This window comes from Zootermopsis nevadensis, unplaced genomic scaffold, assembly GCF_977971745.1.
Source record: "Zootermopsis nevadensis isolate Lab colony 2312 unplaced genomic scaffold, Znev_1.0 Znev_ptg000021l, whole genome shotgun sequence".
NCBI lineage: Eukaryota > Metazoa > Arthropoda > Insecta > Blattodea > Termopsidae > Zootermopsis > Zootermopsis nevadensis.
The window spans coordinates 7,409,540-7,422,846 of NW_028259153.1; the positions used below are offsets into that span (position 1 = coordinate 7,409,540).

General features: G+C 37.3%; 1 long non-coding RNA gene across 2 annotated transcripts in view; it reads right to left on the bottom strand.

Moving 5' to 3' along the window:
- Positions 1 to 13,307, bottom strand: part of LOC110836827 (uncharacterized) — a 234,325-nt gene that overhangs the window by 63,709 nt on the left and 157,309 nt on the right. For both annotated transcript variants that reach the window (XR_015536152.1, XR_015536153.1), the window contains exon 4: positions 4,422 to 5,787. This is a non-coding gene — a long non-coding RNA (uncharacterized LOC110836827). The remainder of the gene's footprint in view (positions 1 to 4,421; positions 5,788 to 13,307) is intronic.

The window sequence follows — 13,307 nt, forward strand, 5'->3', positions numbered from 1 at the left end:
ACCCCCACTGCACACAAGCATGAATTATTTTCCTTTTATTTCGTTAAATATAAATCATATCACAGAATGTTTCAAATATAAGCTGTCAATTTTACTACGCTCAACTTTTCATATCATGCAGAACACGTAATTTATTGTACGATGAAATAATTCTGAAAATTTTGTAAAGCACTAATTTAGCTGAATATAACGTACGGGTTCTACTGGAGTGAGCAGGACAAATTTAATTTCGCTCAACTTTCAGTGTAGACCATTCATATCGAACTTCATGAATAGCCAGTAATTTGTTGATCATATAAAACTTTTCGGCGGACAGACACACAGACATTGATACTGTGAGTTCAGACACGTAGTGCAAAGAATTTATAACTCCATGACGCATAATTCTTATCGAGGAAAAATAAATTCCCAAACGTTCGCTACAGTTTTAGCAAGTGTCCCCCAGCGGATATCTTCATACACTCATACCTTATTTCCTTACGATCAATTTTAATAATGTCTTCCTTTATTATTCTAATTCTTACAATTGGTTCTTCCCTTAAGGGTCGTCACCTAATATTTCGTGAAGACTATGAATTATAGAGTTCCCAATTATGCAATTGGTCTCATCGCAAAAGAAATATAGAATACCAATTCTTCATTTGCTTTAACACAATGGGTGCTGTAAACGTTCTCAGAGTTTTATTAAAATTTTTCATTCATGATGAGAAAATTAAGTTGGAGACGGAAAATTTTCTAACGTGCATTTATTGAATTCGACGTATCCAAAGATGGATTTACTGCCATCTTCGGGCGGTCGGATGCCCATGGTCACAAAGTTTCCTGTAGTAACAGCCCTGAGATCGAACCCAGTTACGGTTTAAACTCAGGCCACATTTGTTAAGCGACTGACGAAAACCAAGAAATTTTCTGTTCAATCGAATGGAATAGCTCATGAATGAAAGTCAGAGAGTTTAACTACTTGGCAATTATAATGACCAATAGTGATCATCAAAACATGATTTTTCTCGTGATAGGAACATAGAAATGTCAGGTTCGTTACAAAACCAACTTCTGAGATTAAATCCACTTAGAAAAATTGTGATAGTAGGGATATTTTATTGGCAGGTGACTAGATTAGTTGAAAAGTACAATCAATAAAGTAACTCAATCACAGACAATTCTTAACATTTCTCAAGCAGACTACAAGAAATAAACGTCAAACCTGTGACGCAAAACACTAGACGTTCTTCAATTTTCCAAGTACAACTTTCTTTTCTTTACATTATCGACACGTAAAATTTCTGGGAACATGGTCGTGTCAAAAGATCATCATGAATTTTTGTCCATATTCACCATAGTACCACAGAAGAACGCTTAGTATTTTAAGCAGAGAAAAACTGTTACTCTCTTAGACCAGCACCCAATTGTCAAGACCCCAAAGACCCAAGTCCCAAAGACCACCCATTGTGAGTTTTTTTCGTAAAAAGTCTTATATTTATTCGTAGCCACCGTAAGAAGGCTATATTCTGGATCAATAAAGACGTGTGCATTTGTTAAGATAACATTTTACGGTAAAACGTCTCAAGACGAGACGAAAAAGTACGACGAAATAAGAAAGGTAAACATTAGCATACTGGTTTTGCCTCGATTTTATATTACATATGTTTATTTTAGAAAAAGCAGAATACAGAATATTGCATATGGGGCCCCGATAGCTGGAACAAAAATTGTATGAGGTTTGTGTGACTGTATTCCGGAAACCGGCCATATACATAACCGATATAAGAGCTGACGGTATCATAATAAATCGGGACGTAGTCTTCTGAGTTGTCAAGCCTTATATTTTGTAAAAACGTCTACCCACAAGATTGAAGCTGTAGGTTCATCCTTAATATCCTAATCATCTTCTACAGTCCATCGTGTAATATTGTTGTACATTCTACACAAGGAAAATGAAGTAGCGCGTTTCTCCGAAACGTCGAATGCATCTTTCAAGTACACATAACATAAAAGTACAGGAGTCAACAGTGAAAGACCACCTTGAAAACGTTAAATATTAAACGAAATAAGAACATCAAGGTTTTGATAATTAAGATTAGATTAAACTAGCTCCGGGTCATATGACACGATATGTTGTTGGCAAATATGACCTTCTGGGTCACACTGCAGCATAGGTAGCCACTTGTAATTGACGTCAAAAAACATTTCTTGTGAAAGCATAAAATGGGTGCGTTATGCCCCTCTTGCAGTATATGTAATTTTAACGATTACGTACAACTGGCATTTGTCACCTGGAAATGACGGATTGCAGTAACATTTTGAACGCGACTGTTTTCATATATATTCATACAGTATCAGATTAACTCACTGTTATAAAATGCGAGACGTCAGGGCACAAAGAAATCAAAGGACGCTTACTGAAAAATGGAGGTATGTCTGTCCTCTGAAGGCAAGAATCCTCGCATATAATATCTGCATTTTTAAGACAATATCATGCAAGGAGAACTGTGTGTCCAAGCAGTTGCAAGTTTTTCGTTTCTGCTGTACGATCTTGTAATAAACAGGCCAAACATATTTACTCAAGATAATCGCATTCATAAACGCTACAGATACCACCAACTCGCTCCATTCTGACTTAAAACAGTCTACATTACAAATATCAACTGATTATGACTACTTAAGAAAATAATTGCTGTTTATTCTGATAATCGCACAACATCCATAAATACTCTGTGTGTAAAGCACATGATGAAGAAGGTAATGTCACCGAGTTTCTTTCAAAAGGTTCTGGCATAATATTACATACTTTATCATCTACTGTACATGTCATCAGTTTATTATATGCTTTGTACTTGTCACAAAAGCCCAACTACAACAACAAATTAATAGTCTCCAAGACCAGACGAGTAAAGTTAACGTTGTTACCATAAAACCGAAAATAAATCTTGCTGTATGAGTTATACAAATTGCGGTACATAAATGGATGTCATTTATCATTACGGATAAGCAAAGATAATGAAGCAGTTAGTGTAAATACACAAAGAGACGACGTAATGCATTACGTGTACCAGGAGACATGCCTGCAAGAACTCGATACGTTTTTAGTCAAGAGATAAATCTGATGTACTCCACGTAACATACAGACAATAATACCAATTTGATAACAACACAATTTATTATATTATACTATGTTAACTGCTATTTCCCATATCATGATGATTCATTTTCAAATTAAATTTTCTTTCGACAACGTCGGCATTCACAGATGCAATTTCACCGAAATTAAATATAAGCCGAACATGGAAAAATATCGAGGAAAATCAAGCAAGGTGTGAAGTTATCCGAAATGATAAAAGTACGGAACCGATAACGGGAAGGGGGGAATACGCGAAATACGTAATTCACCGTTGTATTTCAAATAAGTTTGTAGCCAGTCTTTTACAACAACAAGCATCCAAGATTTTTCTGAATATTATTAAAGTTACAGGTCGGTGAAGAAGCAGGTTCAGAAAATGGGGTTTTAGGTCCACGGATAAGACGAGAAAAACTCCATTTGGTTTATCCTACCATTGAAGCAGTTCTACTGGAAGTTTAAATATTTATTATTTCAGAATTAATTATAAACAGATGTGGGGAGTTACTATAAACACGCATACTAGTAAAATGAGTGCTGTTAAAACGTTGTTAAGCTCCAGACCTTCAGAAATATAAAAGGTACCAGTGCAACGCTAAGTGCTTCTCAGTTTTTGTTAATCTTTAATGAAGACCGAAGACTTCAAATTCTCTTTAATCGCTAGAACATGAGCGTAAAAAGTGCGCGTTCGGTTTTGAGTGCATACGTTACACCGATGTCTTTATTGCGAGTTCAAGGATTACATTTAACTGATGCACATTTACTGAAAATACAAACACATTTTTTTAAAAAACCTAATAATAACACAGACATCGGACTGTAATACTTAAATATTTAAAATATTTTACATAAATGTCATGAAAAAATCATAAAGCATAATTTATGCCATGTATAATTTTATTTGAGAAAATCTATATCAGTGATATTACACGCTCGATAAACTACCAGACTACACGACGCATATCGTAGAAGGCATTCTTCAGAACAGATACAGCTCTATGCAATTATCACGTAAATAAAGGACATCCTTCGACTGGTGTTTAGTAAACAGCTAGTTCCGTTGTTATCTTTCTACGGTAACGCAACATTTTTAGTGTCGATAAGTTAAGAACAGTGGCAGCTTCGAAAGCTCAGGAATGACGGGACAGAATTGTTTCACGCAGACACAACTAATGTACTTGAAAAACGCATTCATTCTCTAAATGTCTCCTAAGATGAATAAACCAACGAACAATATAAATGTGCATGTTACAGACTATTACTAAAAGCTTGGAATTTCTTGGACATGCTGTATATTATTACTTACTGTCTCTGGCGGCATCCGAACTCGCTGCTAATGCGAAGATTACAAGAAGTCGAACTGCGATAACTGAGTAGTTGAAATACATCCTGTTACTTGTTGAGGTACCAGTAGCCCTGTCTTCAGGTCCAAGAAGAATTCTCTTACAAAATGGTGTCCGAGTCACTCTGAACGATTGAATTGCGCCTCGTCACAAAAAACACGAATATAAAAATGATGCTTCAGTATATCTTGATATCAACACCGTAGCACATGCAAATTCCACTTTTACATCTGTAGTTACTTGTCTGTAAAAAAAAAATACAACTCTCCACTACTGTGCGAAAAATTCCTGTTTAATTACTATTACAGGCCTTTCGCTTTAATAATTCACTTGAAACGCGTAATACGGAACTACAGGAAAAACTCTGTTAGAACAGTTCGGACACTGAGAATTGTTAATTAAAACACATACATATCTTTGTTACAAAAAGAGTTCACTAATATTTCAGATGCGCTTGGCGAGGGAAAGTTGGTTGTATTATACATCCCGCTTTGCAGTAAAAAACACTCACTTTTTACTTGCAAGTAGGCCTAACCATCAATACAGTTCCTGAGTTGCTGTGTTCACCAGGTACGAATGATGTAACAACGATATTACTGTAACTTCATTTTTAATCACTCAAAACACTTATTTCCTTTTAAATTTCTAGATTAACATTGAGAAATTACGAATTATGCAAAACACGGAATAGTATTCACTTTTATACATTGATAAATATTAAATGTTTAATAAAAAGAAAACGATTTAATTTACTTTGAAAGTTTAAATTCAAGTACAGTATCATACAACTTAGCACTGAGACACTGACAGAGTATAATGTCATGTCTGTAATTCAAACTGTATTTCGTTATTTCACATCGACAAAACATAACTATTTCAGTTGACTGCGACATCTATTTTAGCGTGCAGTACGTAAGAATTTTACTTATCACACCTGTTCCTTCAGTCACTTATACACTCACACATCATTTAACCAGATCAGTTATTTAAATACAAATATAAGGTTCTCAGAGACACACATTTTTCGTAAAAATATATCCAAAGGTTGAAACTTGCTCGTCAAACGAAACACTCCTTCTGCATTAACTTCTCGTCAGTCTTAATGAGTACGAAATAAACTGTAAACTGCGGGGTTGCGGGTGCAAGGGAGGTTCACACCAGAATACAACAAGTGTCGGTGCTAAAGGAGATGCACCCACCGGCGTGACGTCATCACTTGTGCTGGCAGCCTCCTCTCGGCAAACTGAGTGCCTGACCCAGGCACGTCGCGACGCTAACCGAGGCACAACCACTTAGATAACTGGCCGCGCAGCTTTGCGCATGCGTATTCTGCAAACACAAAATAATACATTTATTGTTACTGTCCTGTAGTTAAAACATCGAATTCTTTTGACGGTAACACAAAGTTACATTTTTAAATAACCTATATTAGCATAAATATTAAAAAACTTTTTCGTATTAGCTTATATCCTACACGCAGAAAATACGACTCTAAAGAAGTTTTCGTATATATTTGTAATGATTAATTTTTACTTTTTTTAAACGTCAAAAGAATTCGGAAAAAAAAACCAGCTATGTCTCGCGTGGGATTCAAAACCACTATCCCAGTACTGGATCGGTCAGACCCTTAACATGCCTTACTTTCACAATGGTGCCTGTTACGTGCCTAGAAATTACCACAGACGGCAGTTAATGTTTCCCATGAATGAGCATTGGATGGGATGATAAATGTCCGACAAGGCAGATCTCTTATAGCGCCTCTTCGTTTAGAAAGAACCTTGAATGTTCACTTTGCGTGGGGACAGTACAAAACGGAGTGATTGAAGACAAATCTCCCGATCTTGGCGACCAGATCTCTAGGTGCGCAGAACCAGAATAAATGTTTATCTGCCTAATGTCAGCAATCCATCACTGTTACCAGAGCGCACTGAAGGAAGAAAGAGATTGCCTCCAAAGAAGAAAATTAAATGATTAAAGGATTACAATGCGACGTACAAAATTGGAAGCCATTCTAACACTGAAAGGTAATCAGAATTAAATGTATTTGTGCCAAAATTTATGCTAATCGGAAAATTCTTATTGTCACTCATTTGAGAACCTTCTATCTACCTGCGTTCTATCTGAAAGCCAAAATGTTAAACCATAATAGACCTGTGTCAATATTTCCGTTGCTCCATCCACGCTGCGTGTACACTCATCACTGGGAAAGAAATCTGACAACATTCCATCAAATTTATCACACTAATCAGCCTCGAAAAGCCGCTGATACTGATTGTTATTCTGAAACGTAATTTCAGTCAATTCATTACGAGAGAAGTTGCAAATCGTGGACGACCATCGCTAGGTGTCGCGCAGGTAGCGCGCGCGTATAACGAAGCGCCGAGAATATCACGCTCTGTAGTTAGTCAAAACAAACACAACCCATACCATAATGCATTTGTTGCGGTTGAAGAAAAATTATTATTTCGGGCAGTCTATCACTGCGTTTAAAACGTTAGGATTATGCATACAGCAACATCAATACAGGGGCGCGGATTTCAAAGGCACGACAATGATATCAAAATGTAACCTGATCCACAAAACCCAGTAGTAACGTTGAACAATCCAATTAGGAATGAGAATTGTGTGCATTTTGGCGTAAAATTCTATGGGATTCAAAGGAAAATTCCTAATGCCTATGTAAAGAAGAGGTGTTGTTTAATTATAGATTAAGCTCGTAAAGAAAAAAGCTGAAAAATGCATACAAAGTTTTAGTCATTAAACCTGAAGGGCACTTGGGAAATCAAGGCGTAGTTGAAATTACGCGTTAAATCCGATTTTAAAGACTGCACTGCATAATATACGGCGAGGGATAGGGCTCACTGACGAGACTTTCGAAGAATGTGACGAGATTTGCGATTTTAAAAATGATTCTGTTAAATCTGAACAGACAAAACAGTCGAATGCTGTGCTCGCATCTCGCTTGCCCCCATTGGGCCCTCTTCGGTGTTTAATGTGCCCACCAAGTTCTCAAATTACACGCGATGTGCGACCCAGAATGTATCAAGATTTAACAAATTTAAAGTTTCAAATACCTACTTCTGTAGGCCCTATGGCAATTTTATACTTCAATTAAATAAAGTGAAAATGTGTTTCAATAATATTCACATTTGTGTCTGCTTGCGGGAAAACAGACGAACGAAAAATATGTGCAGAGCTTAAGCTTAAAATTAGTAAAAGTAGGCGGTTGTGATTTTTACGTAAACACGATGGTTCCCAAAAGAGTCGCCTGTTTGCCGAGCGGCCCTTATTAGACAAAGAGTTTGGCAATCCTCATACAGAGGGAAGGTCTCCGCGAACGAACAGTAGCAGATGCAGACCTACGGGAACTAGGGACCTGTTAGGGACGGCTGTTGAAGCTAATAGAGACCTAACTTTGGACGGAAAAGGAATTCTCCATTGTCGGATGACGGCGATAATATGAAACAGTTTTGAATTTTCAAAATTAGTGTTCATGCAAGAAAATTTGGCTTGCATTGTTGAAGTCCTAAATTGTTCATTCAAATATCTCCAGTTTGCGTCGATGCTAATCAGTGTTAAGTGTTCGCGCAAGAAACTTCAGTCTGCAATGGTGAGATTCTATATAAATGTCAAAGTTCTAATTACAGTAAACGACCAAATGACGGACTCATATAATTTTTAAAACTGATACAAATCCAGTGCGTCCTTCAGAGTCAGTGGAAAACTAATACTGGCACTTGAAGCTCCGGGATCTTTTGGAAATGAATTCTCATCCGTCCCCTTATGTCATCGAAAATCATAAAATAAATTCGGCAATCTATCGCGAATAAATATCAAATTATCCCCTGTTGCTTTTGTCTGTACAGCTTCTAGGTTCAATATACTGTTTTGCCTATGTTCCTGTAGAAGCTTAATAAAATTCATTTGAAATGCTTTATTCTATATAAAACACAAACAGTTACTAATTAATTATGTGTTCGTCTCATAGGAAATTTGTTACACAAGCGGTGAATGTTTATTTTAATGAAAGTGAAACACGTATGCATGTTTGACTAAGGATTCATATTATGAAAGCAAGTACAATTACAATATAAAATTAAAATGTATACATTGTTAATATTTCAAAAATACTCCGAACCACGCAGAATATAAGACATAAGGTATGTAGTACGGAAGGGGATTATAATAAATTTTACAAAATTTAGTTGAGGAACCTAAAGGGGAAAGACATATTCGTAGATATGATGACAATGTTAAAATGAATCTTGAGGGAAAAGGTGGGATGTGGAATGGATTTATCTGGCTCAGAAATATTGTAAACTTGATATGAGCCCTCGAAGGTGAGGGATTTCTTGATGAGGAAGCAGGTGTGACAGCGACTAACCGCGGTGTCCAGTTGCCCCTCAAAATAGAAAGTTTGAATTCTTCACCGATATACTTCATAGCGTGTCAAAGTAAAGCATGGGTTTACAGATGCTTGAGTTACTTATAATTTTTTTTTTCTGAGAGAAAAAGTGTGATAAAAACACTAACTGGTTAGTCCTGCAAACGCCGATCCGATCCAAAACGAAAACAAAATGTCGCTGGTTTTACACAAGAACACAGAGCAGAGTGTTTACTGAGTATGCAAGACAGAAAATAGACATACGGACTTTCTGCAACTTTTCAGAAACAGAATGACAGATTGGTCACGCGTAGGTACATATGAGGTGCCTCTCACTCAAATTTGTTATGCAGAAAATGTAGGTTTATAACCTCCCGAATGCTAAATTTGCCTACCGTGTTAATTTTAAAATATTAAATTTCCGAAATAAAAGATGTACACATATACTAGAGATAAAATGAATTAAACATACTATTTAATGAGAAGCTTGTTGTGTTGGACACTCAAATAGTCGGAGGAGCTGACGTGCAACAGAACAATCAGATAGGAAATATATACAAAGTTTTCGTAAGGAAACCAACTGTAAACCACACATATGAAATATCGAGAAAAATATTAATTTGTTCGACGACTCTGACTATATAGGTCTGTACGTCGTGTCGGATTAAATTTGAATACCATCATGAATAATGATTACAAAACAGAGCGTGACTGCCGTGGTCGATTTCAAGTTACCACACCAGAATCTACTTAAACGGGTTGATAAAAACTATGAAAGGCATGAATCCAACACCCAAGATTCAAAAACCGAGTTATCACCTAACTTTACGCTACAGTGTTACTGTCAACCAAACCGTTCAGTCACAATCCAGAATTTGTTGTAACTGTGCTAAAAGGAATTCTTATTTGGGATACCACATGAATAAAATTTAAAATTCAAGGATTCTGCATTGAATCTTGGCTAGTAGGGAAGGAGGGACAAGTTATTAAAACGAAACTTATGGAAATTGGACGTAAAAACCCGAACTGCATTTTCTTGGCTCAGCATCACGTCCGCTTTCATTGTCACTGTTCCATCTCCTGCTGTTGTCATCAGCGACTTAGTACAATCCCCCCAAGACCCCAACAGCCAAGTGCCCGAATTTCAAATTGAAATTCTGGCAACTGTATTAAAATAAGTCTACCAAAGTGTGCATCACATAAACACAAATATCTAGGACAAAGAAATCCGTTGGTGTAAGATTTGAGGTTTTCACAGCGGTGAGTATGAAGATTTCTGTCTTCTGGGTTGTTGCGCTGTGTAGTCTGGTCGATGTTTACCAACGTTTCAGAGGTCATACTGCCTCCGTCATCTGGGTGATTAAAAATATGAAGATTTCTGTCTTCTGGGTTGTTGCGCTGTGTAGTCTGGTCGATGTTAACCAACGTTTCTGAGGTCATACTGCCTCCGTCATCAGGGCGATTAAAAATATGAAGATTTCTGTCTTCTGGGTTGTTTCGCTGTGTAGTCTGGTCGATGTTAACCAACGTTTCAGAGGTCATACTGCCTCCGTCATCAGGGCAATTAAAAATATGAAGATTTCTGTCTTCTGGGTTGTTGCGCCGTGTAGTCTGGTCGATGTTAACCAACGTTTCAGAGGTCATGAAACGCCCTGATGACGGAGGCAGTATGACCTCTGAAACGTTGGTTAACATCTATCAGACTACACAGCGCAACGACCCAGAAGACGGAAATCTTCAAATCTGTTGGTTTTTGAATCCTAAAAATTATAATTAATTACCAAGGCTCTCTACAGACGAGTATTCAACAGAATGTCTGTCAGATTAGCAGATGTACCGTGTGCAGTATTGGACTCCCCCTGGGCGGAAGTAGACTTAGGAGCTACCGCGCCTCTAAACCCACAAACACACACATACTCCATTCGAAAACACGGACAGCATTTTAAAATATGCCACGGCCGTCTCCTTTTAAATCAATGACGTCGTCATTTGTGAACAACGTGATTTTCTGTCGGACCAAATTCAATATTCGAAAAATCAATTTTCAGTACAAAGTGAGATCCAATTCAAATGAGACAAGTTCTGAATTGTTCGTACGCCATTCGTGGAAACAAAAGAGGCTAAGAAAGATTTTACTTATTAATATTTCAAACAAAAACTATAATCCTGTTGGGACAAGACGCCTCAGTCATGTAGCAGGCAGTCGGTATTGATAAACAGTACTTTGTTGGACGTATGATTAAAGGCGGCTTTCCTCAAATGATAGGCTACTTGTGTCCACCAGAAAAATAGACAGACATGTCGGAGCTTTATTTTCATTGCACTATTTACAGCGGAGTCCGGCACTGGCTTTGTTTGCAGACAGAAAGAAAGAGAAACAAAGCAATGATGGAAAAAATCCAGCTGAAATCGCCCGTGAATCGTTAAAATAAAATCTTTGCCCGTGTTAGTGCAGGTGATCATAGTTTTTCACCAAATGGAGGTAAAAATTAATTCCGCATTTTTCAGAAACACGACGTGAACTGTGAACTTCTACGCAATACCTAGTAACACTAAGTAACGGTTTACTTAAATGAACTTGAAATTGATATAAAAACATAGAAAAAAATTTCTTATTCCTAATTCCAAGGAAAGTCACGAATATATATATATATATATATATATATATATATATATATATATATATATATATAATGTGTGTGTGTGTGTGTGTGAATTTTATTATCATAATGACATTTTGAATTCAAATCAGACAGAAGGGAAAACAGACCTCAGTATGGGGCATACATGATGTTCCGGTGAGACGTTCTTAACTTGAAATCTAAAATTATATACCTTGTTTTATTTCGTAACAACGGATTACGCCAATTTTGCAGACAGATGTCTGTACATACGCATGGTTCCTACGTATATCTGCATGTGAGAAATGGCGCAAATCATGCGTTATTTTCGGGTTAAGTGTTTCGCTGGAACACGAAGGGATCTCTAGAGGATATAAGTGCCACATTAACAAGCGCAAATCAACTTTCGGTCCGTGAGCGTCTAATTTATAATCTAATCATTGAACTTCAAATTTTCATGGCAAGAGTGTGTGGTCAATACCATTTCACGGGAGAAAATACAACAGGAAAATTATGTAACAATTCCAAAACGAAATACAATTACAGTTACGGCTACGGCTACCGAATTTCTGTAGTAATACAGTATGATTCCAAATTAAGTTACCTCTTCAAACTTTCAATTTTGCTTAAGAATGCATCATCAGATACGTCCAAGAAAATAAGAAAGGCTGGAACTCAATGCTTTAAATCACATTAGTCATACAATGTCTGGAAAAAAAAACATTTCCAGGCTCATTTGAATCCAGTAGCTTTGACAATATATTATTCCGTCTGTCTATATTATTCCGTCTGTCTGTCTGCGTGTAACGACTCCATAAGGGCTGGACGGATATTCATGAAATTTTATATAGGCCCTTTTCACTAAATTTTATCGAATATTTAAATCTTTGTTAAAACCGCACAACAATAACGATAACTTTACACAAGAACCTACAAGCATTTCCGATCAGAAATGACTCGGTGTGGTATTCCCAGATACCTTCACTACAATGTTCACTTTCTTTATCATGGCTTCTATGGTTATTCCGTTATATCATGAAGGTTAGAGTCTTCTGGGATATTGCACGCTGTAATCTCAACGAAGTTAACCGACGTTTCAGAGGTTCTTACTGCTTCCATCGTAGCCTTGATAAAGAACCTCTGGAAATAAGAAGATTTCTGTCTTCTGGGTTGTTGAGCTGTGTAGTCTGGTCGATGTTAACCGACGTTTCAGAGGTCATACTGCCTCCGTCATCAGGGCAGACTAGACCAGACTACACAGCGCAACAACCCAGAAGACAGAAATCTTCATACTCACCGCTGTGTAAACCTCAAATCTTACAACCTCTGGGAAGCCTGCCAACTTCTGCAAGAATACACGGCGCAATATCCCAGAAGGCTGTGATCTTCATGCACGCCGACTTGGGAACCTTTATTTTCACTTATTACATCTTGTTCTCATCTAAACCTCGCTGTATAATCCGCCTGTATTTTGTGCCACAATCTAATCATCGTTATGCTACCAGACGAAGAATAAAAATTATAAAGATCCTCATAATGAAATTATCTCAGATCTCCTACTACTTCCTTTATCTAAGGTCAGACATTCTCCTAAATATTTTATTCTCGAACACAATCAAAATGTTCCAATACGTTGCACCCTTAGATTTGCAGAGCGACACATACCTCTGTTTTGCACTGTGCCACAACACATGGCGTGCGTACTTTATGGACGTGCGTGAAGGAACAAAACTAAGTGGTTTTGCTCGTTCAGTCACTAAAACACCACAATTAGGGGTGCAACCCCGCTGCGCGGGGGAGCAAGACGGTGGGCTCATAATCCTGTCGGCATCAGATCTTTTCGA